This window comes from Gorilla gorilla, chromosome 14 (genome assembly GCF_029281585.2).
Source record: "Gorilla gorilla gorilla isolate KB3781 chromosome 14, NHGRI_mGorGor1-v2.1_pri, whole genome shotgun sequence".
Classification (NCBI taxonomy): domain Eukaryota; kingdom Metazoa; phylum Chordata; class Mammalia; order Primates; family Hominidae; genus Gorilla; species Gorilla gorilla.
Window position 1 is genome coordinate 38,922,288 of NC_073238.2, and position 11,721 is coordinate 38,934,008.

The following is an 11,721-nucleotide window of genomic DNA, read 5'->3' on the forward strand; positions in this document are numbered from 1 at the left end:
TCAAAAATTCCCATGTGTCCTTCAGTGTTCCCCCAACTCTGCGGAGGGGACAGGGGCTGATTCTGATGCAACTTTCCTAAACAATTGTCAATGAAAAGGGACAAACTCTGTAAAATATTTGAAGAGATTTATTCTGAGCCAAATGTGAGTGACTATGGCCGGTGACACAGCCCTCAGGAAATCCTGAGACATGTGCCCAAGGTGGTCCGGATGCAGCTTGTTTTTATACATTTTAGGGAGGCATGAGCCATCAATCAAATACAGTTGAGAAATACATTGGTTTGGTCCAGAAATGAGGAATTTAGGCATGATAAAAAAAAAAAAATCAGAGCTTAGTCCTCATTCCCCTCTCGTGGCCAAAAGCATTCCATAGAATGTATGTGCAGCAGCAGGTCCCACTGAGCTAAAAAGGCTCATTCCTAGAACTGTCTGACTTGATGGTAATAGTTTTAAATATTAGCGATTTGGATCATGGCGGGAGGACATGGTCTGACCTGATATAATAGCCAATAGTTTAAGAAGTGAGACGGAGTCAGGCCTAGAGTTTAGTCTTAAAAAAATCCCAGGTCAGGTCTATTTTGCGAGCTATCATGGTCCAGGTCTTCAATTGTGCCTTTTTCCTTTGCTGTGTCTGGCATAACATTTACAAGTGATGTAGTAAAAAATATCAAAAAGACAGTGAAGATTAAGCATCCAAGAAGGTTATAGGTAGAATCAGAGGGCAGTAAACTCAACCAGCAAAAAACAAACAAACAAAAAAACCCTGCATGCATCATCATACTTTTTTAGTAGACTTACAGTGCATTTACCCTTCTTATCAAGGGTTATTTGAACTTTATGATAAATCTTATTTGAGGATTGTAAGACCGACATTAAATCAGAGTCCCATAAATTTAATCCCTCTTCCAGCTAATTTATCTCCATAATGTTTTAGGACTTTCTCCTTAGGGTTCTTGTCACACAACCAGGAAAGATTAGGGTTGCAGACACATAGAAGGATGAGAAAAACGGAATTTATTGGGTAAAAAGGGAAAAAAGGGAAACAGGGACTCTCAGCAAAGGGAGAGTCCTGCTAGCAGGGTTCCCACCTCACAGATTGAATCCCAGGACACCACCCAGGAACGGAAGAGGCCAGGGTCCTCCCCACTGCAAACTTGCAAACTGCCCGAGGCTCCAGCCCTGTGCTCCCTCCTCCCAGTGTGTAGGCCATTTAGAGGTTCTCCGGGAGCCCTTTTTACTTGGCTGTCTCAATAGGTATGACATCCTGAGGAGGGTATAAATCAAATGCAAGAAACGCCTGGTCCTCTGTGTCTAAATTGTCATAGAACATAGGACATGTTGGCTGGGCGTGGTGGCTCACGCCTGTAATCCCAACACTTTGGGAGGCTGAGGCAGGTGGATCACGAAGTCAGGAGATCGAGATCATCCTGGCTAACACGGTGAAACCCTGTCTCTACTAAAAATACAAAAAAAAAAAATTAGCTGGGCGTGGTGGTGGGTGCCTGTAGTCCCAGCTACTAGGGAGGCTGAGGTAGGAGAATGGCGTGAATCCAGGAGGCGGAGCTTGCAGTGAGCCGAGATCACACTACTGCACTCCAGCCTGGGCGACAGAGCGAGACTCCGTCTCAAAAAAAAGAGGAAAAAAAAAAAAAAAGAACATAGGACCTGTTAACAGTAGACAAATCTATTTTTCCCACCGCTTTTGTATTGCACCATCTACTGATGGTATTTGGGAAAGAAAAGGAAATTTTGTCACAGAAGTCATATAATTCTATGGTGTCATTTTCTTGTCCCTCAGCGGGACTCTCTGTGATTGAGGGCCTAAGAGTCAAAAGACTTATAGCCAATTAATTGTTCTAGGCCAGATAGGAGTGGATGTGGACAGGCATTCATTACGTCTAAAAATTATTATTTTAAGTTAAAAAAAAAGCTGACAAACAAAACCAAAAGGCAAAGTTACAAGACTGACTTATTTTTAACCTCTATGTGTTGAGTTACTGTAAGCTTGGTTTTTGTTACAGACTTATAGCAATCAGCTATACAAAACCTAAGCCTTGTTTTGAAAAATAATTGAAAATATGTATATATAGATATAGATATATTTATCTTTACAACTCATAATTGGAAGTATTATACCCAGTAGGCTTTGTTCCGAGGTATTTTTATCCTGTTAGTAAATATTTTTCTTCAATTCTATCGTAAGCAGAAAATTTTTATGGTAGGGGTGGATGCAAAAGTAGCACATCATAGTTTGGAAGGCAACTAAACTTGTTTTACCAGCTGTTTAGGCATTTTTGTACCCCTTCTTGGTTTAGAGGGTTTGACCTTGACCTGATTTTATCCCTCAAAACCAGCCCTTACAGTCTAATGCACCCATCTCCTCCACGATAGTACCTGGGCCTAAAGGGAGGCTGCTTGTCTATAGTCTTAGCAGCTGAGCATCAGCAGTGAAACAGATTCCGGCCCAGGGGGGTGCCACATGAGGGAGATTCATATCTCTGGTCTTCAGAATACCATGATTTTGGTTTCTGCAGAAGTAAAACAAGGAGAGATAAATAACACTTCTAGTTTGACAATTATAAGAGTAATTTGTGGCCGGATGCAGTGGCTCACGCCTGTAATCCCAACACTTTGGGAGGCTGAGGCGGGTGGATCACCTGAGGTCAGGAGTTCAAGACCAGCTTGGCCAACATGGTGAAATTCCGTCTCTACAAAAATACAAAAATTAGGTGAGCATGATGGCGAGTGACTGTAGTCCCAGCTACTCAGGAGGCTGAGGTAGGAGACTCGCCTGAACCCAGGAGGCAAAGGTTGCGGTGAGCTGAGATCACACCATTGCACTTCAGCCTGGGTGACAGAGCGAGACTCCATCTTAAAAAAAAAAAAAAAAAAAAAAAGTATTTGTATGTCAGAACAGAAAAAGAAACCTCTTCTATTAGGGTACCAACTAAAGATATGAAGAAAAATTATAATCTGGTACTCTCTATAGGATTATTGTAGCCAAGAAATGACTTAATCTGCATTCAAAAAAAGTTAGGGCTGAAATCTAGTATTAAGTGTTACATTTTTCCCTTGAAACAAGCTTCTCTAGCTGCTTTTTTTTTTAATTAAAGAGAAATTATAGCAACACCAATTTGTGTGCCAGGCAAGTTTTAGGTTTATTATGCTTACATGGTTATTTGCATAAAATGAAGCAAGAATTCATTGGCCATATATACTCCTTTTAAACTGGCTTTGTTGGAACTATACCTAACAATAGGCTATTTCAGTTTAAGTCTTGGAAAAATAACCGGTGCCTCCAATTTGTTTTTTTTTTTTAAACTCTTATTGAACTTATGCGGACAACTATATCGTCACAAAATTACAATCTGAATTTTGGTGAACCCAAAAGGTAAATTTGCTTACAAAAACACACTTTACTCCTCCCCCAAAAAAGACAAAAATAAAAAATAAACATGCTTTAGCCAAATAGCTTAAAAGAAAAAGATTTTCTTAACCCTTCTTTAACCAGAGCAGCAGCTTTAAAACCAGATGCTTGTTTACCTTGGAAATGCCAATTACAAACAAAACAGCTCACGAGAGCTGTCTATCAGGCACTGTAGCATTTAGTAGCTCCTCACAATTAGTTCTAGGAAAGAGGCTCTCTTCTTATTAGGTAGCAAGATTTTATGTAAACCATTTTTATTTTATCACAGAACTCTTTGGGGAAATATTATTTCTATTAGCATAGGGGTAGCTTCAGTTAATATTTCATGGCAAGGCAATAAATGCCCCAACAAGTGGAAATTCTCTAATTCAGTCATTGTCATTGAAAAGTACTCACAGTCTTTGTCATCAGCCCCGATAAATGTTCCACACAAAGGGCTATGCAGTGTCCCGATTAGCACTCCAGCTCCTATCCTATACTTTGTGGGCTTAGACGATTTTACTAGTTCCTATTTAGTGTGTTCAAATAACATTTCCTAGAAGAGCAGATTTACATGCCCTCAGTTTTATAGTACTAGGAAAAGGAAAATGTCCCCCAGTTAGACATAGTACCCATTTTCATAAGACATTTAGGTAAAAGGGGTTACAACTACCTTACATAAAGCTTGTTTAAACATCATAAATTGTATAATTCTATTAAACTCTATGTTTTTATGTTTGGGTCCCAGGAACCCTTTTACACCCCCAGTCTATTTCACCTTTTCTGGTGAAAAGAGTTTGGGTTCCCAGCAGGGAGTTGTGTCTGTAAGACCTATGAGGGACAGCAAATTGGATAAGGCTTCTTAAACAGTCCTGTGATTCTGTGCAAGGGGCACTCATGTGAAAGGGGGCCCCTTAACCCCCAAATTTACCATGACCTTGAGTAGCAGGCATATTTGGTGGGAAGATACCTCAGTTATCATAAAGCCAGTCCAACATGGCTTGCATATGAAGCATGTTAATGCTTCACGTGGGGTGCTTCACTTGGTATTTTATAGAGAGAGTTGGGCAGTCCCCTTCTCGGGGCAAACAGACCTTATGGTGGCACTTATCCAGTCCACTAGGCTGATTCTTTCCTCAGGAATAACCTTCTGTTCATTTGGATCACATATACTCATCAGTGATTGTTCAGTAGTGAGCTGTGGGTCCTGTATTCATCCAAACAAGCTCTTAAATTCTGTAGCATTTAAAATGAAGAATTTTGTCCTTAAAGTGGTGGCTTTTACAATCCACTAAAGATTTTTAAAAGCAGCCGAATGATACCAGTCTACAGAATGGAACAATTTACATTATGCCCTCTGGTTTTTAATGATTACTTGGCTTTACCACAGGTTTCAGAGTTAACTTTGTTGCCCTGGCTTGCTTTCTTTTTTAATCCACTTAGTTGTATCTGTATAATTCTCTTTCATTATAAAGCTACTCTTAGTTTCTTAACCAAAAAACTTACATTTTTTTTGAAAATTGACATCCTTGTGGTTTATAAAATTTTGCCAAAAGCATATTTTGTGCTCCAACTATTTTAAATTTTAGTAACCCAAATTTCCAGTGGGGGAAAAAAACCAGGTTTTTTAACATGACTTTAAAATTTTAAATTACTGGGGAGAGTTTTAAGATTAAATTTACCAAGTTTATTTTACCGAAGATTACCAAGGTCATGTGAATTAAAAGGCATCTGAGCTAGCTTCTACCAATCTGATAAGCACTTAACATTTTTTAAGTTACTTGATTAGAGCTCTTTCATGTAGTTTGGTAGTAAAATATCACTTCCCCATGACACAAATAAAGATAGAGATATAAAAAGCATGCAGAATAAAAAGGCAGGTTCAAAAGATATTTTATTTGCCTATTTTCAAGAAAATTATCTCTTATTTTAGACAATTAATAAAAGTAACAGGAGCCAACAAAAGGTAAAGAAGAAAGCTACCATTCAAGGCCTTGCCTTTTCACAAGAGAAAGAGTTGAACTTCTGAGCTATCAATCTGAAGAATGTTAAAGACAGAAAATAGAATGTTAAAGTTTAAAAACTTCATGCATTAAAAGTCAAATATTTGTAATAAAATCTTGATTTGACTATTTAGTTTTGTATTAGTGTACTTTTAAGTATCAAAGACACATCTCTACAAAGACTATTATAATTTCCTCTTCATTATAACCAACTGAATTACACAACTGTCAGAGGCATGTGAACCAGAGCAACTCTATCTTGAATAAGGGCTGGGTAAAATGAGGCCAAGACCTACTTGGCTGGGTTCCCAGACAGTTAAGGCATTCTAAGTCACAGGATGAAATAGGAGATCAGTACAAGATACAGGTTATAAAGACCCTGCTGATAAAACAGGTTGCAGTAAAGAAGCCAGCTAAAACCCATCAAAACCAAGATGGCCATGAGAGTGACCTCTGGCCATCCTCACTGCTACACTCCCCCCAGCGCCATGACAGTTTACAAATGCCATGGCAATGTCAGGAAGTTACCCCATATGGTCTAAAAGGGGAAGGCATGAATAATCCACCCCTTATTTAGCATATAACCAAGAAATAACCATAAAAATGGGCAACCAGCAGCCCTCGGGGCTGCTCTGCCTTATGGGGTAGCCATTCTTTATTCCTTTACTTTTCCAATAAATTGCTTCGCTTTACTCTATGGGCTCGCTCTGAATTTTTTCTTGCATGAGATTCAAGAACCCTTTCTGGAGTATAGTGCTGCAAACACAGCTCACTGTAGCCTCAACCTCCCAGGCTTAAGCAATCCTCCTGCCTCAGCCTCCCGAGTGGCTGGGACTGCAGGTGCATGCCACTGTGCCCAGCTAAGCTAATTTTTTCTATTTTTTGTATAGACAAGGTGTCACTATGTTGCCCAGGCTGGTCTCAAACTCCTGGGCTCAAACAATCCTCCTGCCTTGGACTCCCAAAGTGTTGGGATTTCAGGCATGAGCCACCACACTGAGCCAGGTGAGTTTTGACAAATATATACACCCATATGGCCCAGCACCTCAGTCACAATACAGAATGTCTCCATCACCGCACATGGTTCCCAACTCCACCTCAAACCCAAGTGCTATGGAGTCACTGATTCTGATTTTAATATGCTGTATTATTTGCTATAATACAGCATATACATTTCATGTACATTTTTGTGACAAATGATATGTTTTTATTTTCATTTTTATTGATACAAAATACTTTCTAATTTCCCTTGTGATGTCTTATTTTACCCATGGTTATATAAATAAAATGTGTTACTTAATTTTAAAATATTTGGGGATTTTCCAAATATCTTTTATTGTTGAATTTATAAAGGATCTATCCAACAAACTGTTGAGCTCACTTAATAGTAGTTACAGTTCATAATGAGATTCCCTTGGATTTTCCTTATAGATATTTCATCTGACGGTATAAATTTTACATCGGCCAGAATCCCCAGTGTAATATTAAACTGTGGAGGTGATAACAGGGATGTTTGTATCTGATTTTAATGAGCCTCTTTTAAGATTTCACTATTCAGTGTGAAGTTTGCTATAGGTTTTGAGGCAATACACTTTTAATAAATTAAAGATTATTTTTCATAAGCAGAGTTGGGATATTTGAGTGAATTTTCTAAATCTACTGATATAACAATATTATTTTTTTCTTTTAATTTGCCAGTGTGATGGATTACATTGAAGATTTTTTTTTGCACTCCTCAGATAAACTCTATTGCTCTTTTTATTTTGAATAAAATTCTGGATTTATTTTGCTTGCTATGTTGTATTTTGATAGTGATTTTAACATATCTGAAATATGTTTGAGCAGAAGTGAGGTGAGAATCAAAATATAGCTTATTCTACAGCTATTTTTTCTTGTACCATTTATTGAATGATTCATGTTTCCCATTACAGTATGTTCTAAATAATTTTTGATCTTTCTTTTATTATTGTTATTTAATTTTTATTTTTTGAGACAAAGTCTCATTCTGTCACCCAGACTGGAGTGCAGTGGCATGATCTCAGCTCACTGAAACCTCTGCTTCCTGGGCTCAAGCAATCCTCCCACCTCAGCCTCCTGAGCAGCTGGGACTCAGGTCCAGCTCAGTAACTGCGACAGGCATGCACCACCATGCCCAGCTAATTTTTTTTTTTTGTAGGGATGGGGTTTTTCCATGTTGCCCAGGCTGGTCTTGAACTCCTGGGCTCAAGCCATTCTCCCATCTCAGCCTTCCAAAGTGCTGGGGTTACAGGCATGAACCACTGCACCCAGCATGGTCTTTTTTTTTTTTTTTTTCAATATTTTCATTATCCTGTTGTAGGGAGACCCCCTGAAACTATTGCTACGGAATAAAAGATGAAATGCTCCTGATTATCGTAAATACAAAATTGCATGCAGGATTGTGTAAAGACAATGCCAGCTTGGGCTGCCAGAACGAGCCAACAGCGTGATGTGCTTCCCCCGTAGAGAGCCTATGAATGGACGTGCAGTCAGGGAGGTTTTACATCACCAAGATTCCTATCCCAGAAAAGCAGATGTTCATAGCTCTGGGAATGGAATGCGACCCTTGTGGAGAGCCTATAAACAGACACATGAGGGGCGCTGGTTCATATGGATAAGATAGGGTTATAAATGCCCTCATCTTGCCACAGCTCTTCCAGGTCTCTTTAGGGTTAAGGCATACTCCCTTCTGAGAATTTTTGGTCTAACTTGTTGCCTAGCTTCACGTCCTGTTTCTATGGATTGTTTGCAACCAGCTTTTGCTGCAGCTGTTACTGCTGATTAATAGCTTGCTAATCATAGGTTATGGAAAGACTGTGTTTCTGTTTTAAGGCTCTGTTAGAAATTGCTGACGCACACACTATATTGTAAATTCTCATCTCTGTATGCTGTACTTCTGCATACCAATGTTATGTTAAAGAATTACTTCATCCCCATGTGACCATCTCACCTCATAATCAAATGACCCTAAATCCCTCACTAACCGACCCCCGCCCTCACTAAACTTAGTAATAAATGCTGATATATCCAGTGCATTGGCGGCATTGCAGGACAAGAAGGCGGTGACCCCCCTGGACACAGCTTTCACTATCTTGTGTGTGTCTTTTATTTCTCAACCTGCCGATCCGCCTGGGAACAAAGAAAGAGCCCCGTTGCACTGTGGGCTGCTGGCCAGATCCTGCAATATCCTGTAGTTTTAATAAATGTATTTTAATGTTACTGGCCACTTCAGATTTTTCTTGATTGTTTAATCCAATGAAGCTTTTAAAGATTTTCTCATACAGGGAAATGTTAAAATATCACTCTCAAAAGGATGTCTATGTCTTGGCTGGAAATATTACTCAGTGAGAAATAATTCTAGGCCATAGGGAGATCTCTTTATCTTTGCAAGGGCATTTACTGCCTTAAATGCATTTTAATTGATAGGGAAGAGAGAAAGTCCAATGTAGGTCCACCTACTTGATAACTAAGGCTGAAATCCAGTTCAAGCTGGGCCTGGGGACAGCAGCAGGCTCAGGTGACCAGGGAGGAACCTGGTTCAGCTTCATTCCCTTCAGAATTCTCCAAGGACAAGGCTCCCACCCTTCCGAGCAGGCAGAACTGTGGTCAAGCACATGCCTTTGCCCACACATTAACAACTGTCATGAGTTTATGTGTTTTCTTTTCGAAGGAGGATGCATTCAGACACATCTGTGTGTGTTTCTACAGACGTACATTCAGGAATATGGAGCATCGCAGCTGGGAGTGTGCACCTGCCCCTCACAGTGATGTGACCTATCCTGATGTGTTTTCCCTTGACAATGTCTTGGAGAGCTTTCCATGTGAGTGCATGTAGGTCCAACTTGGTCTTCATAACTGCTGCGTGGTGTGTCACGGTATGCAAGCACCACAACATATTTAGCCAGTCCCTGACTGATGGGCATCTAGGTTGTTGCCACTTATCCACTATTCCATTGACATAGGAATCTTGCAAGATAAAGTTGAAAGGTAATTCAGTGGCATTTGAGGCTCTCTGTAGTGTTCTGAAGTCTTACCTTCAGGTAACATGCCTTTTCCCAAAGAGTACACTCCAGTCAAACTAGTCTAACACGATTTTCTAGCTCAAAATCTGCACAGGTCAATCCTTCCACCCGGAAGGCCCACTTCTCTTCTTTTCCTCTTTCTAAATTTGGCCTGTCTTAGAAGGCTGTCTCCTATTCCCACTCTTCTGTGAAAACTTTCCTCTTCCCTGGGCTCCCAGCCTATGGTAGTGTTTCTTTCACCAAATGTCTATTGTATTCTGTATGGCTCACTCAATATTTGTACATTTTTTTGTATTATAATGTTTCATTGTATTAACAATCCTCATGTCTTCACCTAGAAGCTAATTTATTGAAGTAAGATAAATTTTCTTGCCTTTTAGCTAAAGTCTCAGCTCTATTTTCTTTCTTCTCTCTAGGCATCCCTTGCCCCAAAGCTGAATAAGTCTGTCCACATTATTTCTCTGCTCACAAACCAATATGATGATGATGATGATGATGATGATGATGATGTCATCCTCAACAGCTCCCTCATGAGTGGCATCACCAGCCTTCCTCAGATTAAGTATCACAACAAGGAGAGCATCTTCAAAGGTAACTCCTGCCTTAGGCCTACAAAAGCCCTCTCTTTTCCATTCTTCCACTCCAGGCAGGGCCCCTCCCCATTCCATGAGCCTGTTAGTTGGGAGAAGCTAGACTACATGGTCACAGGTAAATCCCAAAGTGTTAGAAGTGCAACCCAGGCCGGGCGCGGTGGCTAACACCTGTCATCCCAGCACTTTGGGAGGCCAAGGCGGGTGGAACATTTGAGGTCAGGAGTTTGAGACCAGCCTGGCCAACATGGTGAAACCCTGTCTCTACTAGAAAAAATACAAGAAGTAGCCGGGCATGGTGGTACACGCCTGTAATCTCATCAGGAGGCTGAGGCAGGAGAATTGCTTGAACCTGGGAGGCAGAGGTCGCAGTGAGCCGAGATCGTGCCTCTGCACTCCAGCCCAGGTGACAAAGCGAGACTCCATCTCTAAAAAAAAAAAAAAAAAAAGAAGAAGAGCAACCCAAATACGGTCTTCCTCACTCACCTCACACCTGGCCGTGGGTCAGAACGGCCTCCTTGGCAGCTCCTGCTCCTCCAGCAGCCCTGCCACCCCCAATCTTCACTTGTAGCCGCACAGCTGGAAGGAAGCTTGTGCCCAGGATTCACACTTCCTCCTGACAGCCTCCAGCCAGGCGAGCACCGCACTTCTGCTCACCGCCTACAGCCTCTACTTGTCCCACGGCTTCGCATAACTGGAAGAGAGACTGGATAGCGCAGGGCACACGGAACACCTGAAGAGCACTCCTGTCTGTGCCCCAGAGCTGCTGGGATCAACTAGGGGCTCTAAGAAATGGAGGCAGCAGGAAGCTAGGAAAGGCAGGGAGTGCCTGGAGGTATTGATCCAGGGATGGGCCCTCAACCAAAAACATCTGCCCCAGTACCCTCTGAGAATGCCGACTCGGTCACCCTGCCTCCAGTTCTACCAATGACAGAGGCATCTGGCTTGCTAATTTTTCTTTTTGAAAATCGCAGTTCTTCTGAGAAGTCTAAGTGGCCTCCTCTCTCTCTCTCTCTCTCTCTCTCTCTCTCTCTCTCTCTCTCTCTCTCCGAATAATTCAGAGGGTTTTCCCCACAACCCCTAGGTGAGGTCAATGAAGGAAGAGGCACTTTGTTTGGAGAAAATAAGCAGGAGTCTTGGAGGATGGATAACTGTAGAAAGTGGGCATGCCTGGGCAAGGTACAGCCACTCTGAGGGCACTTCAGGTGACATAAAGTGGACAGCAGCAACTTGGGAGGAGCAGGAAGCCCCTCTGAATAGGGCACCCTCAGCCAGCCCTGGAGAGGAGTAAACCCTTCTCCCCTCCTCCCCCCTTCTCCCTCCTCCTCTCTTCCCCCTCCTCCCCTCCACCCTTCCTCCCCAGCTCCTCCCTTCTCCTTCACCTCCTTGCCCCTGCCTCATCGCCCTGCTGCTGGAGCACAGGTTTCAGGTTGGCTTCATATTTAGCTGTAAATCCCAAGAGAAACATGGCAGAGTTAAAAATTAATTCGATTGGCACATTTCAACTACTTTGTGGATTATATAGGCTTTTCTAACTCTGCCTGGGGATTCAAACAGCAACTTCAACCCTTTCTGTGGAACAAAATAATAATGTTCTAAGTTCCAAAGTCCAGGATTATGTTTTTTTAAATAAAGCCTATTTTCTTTTTTCTGATTATAAAGATAATACATGTAATAATGGA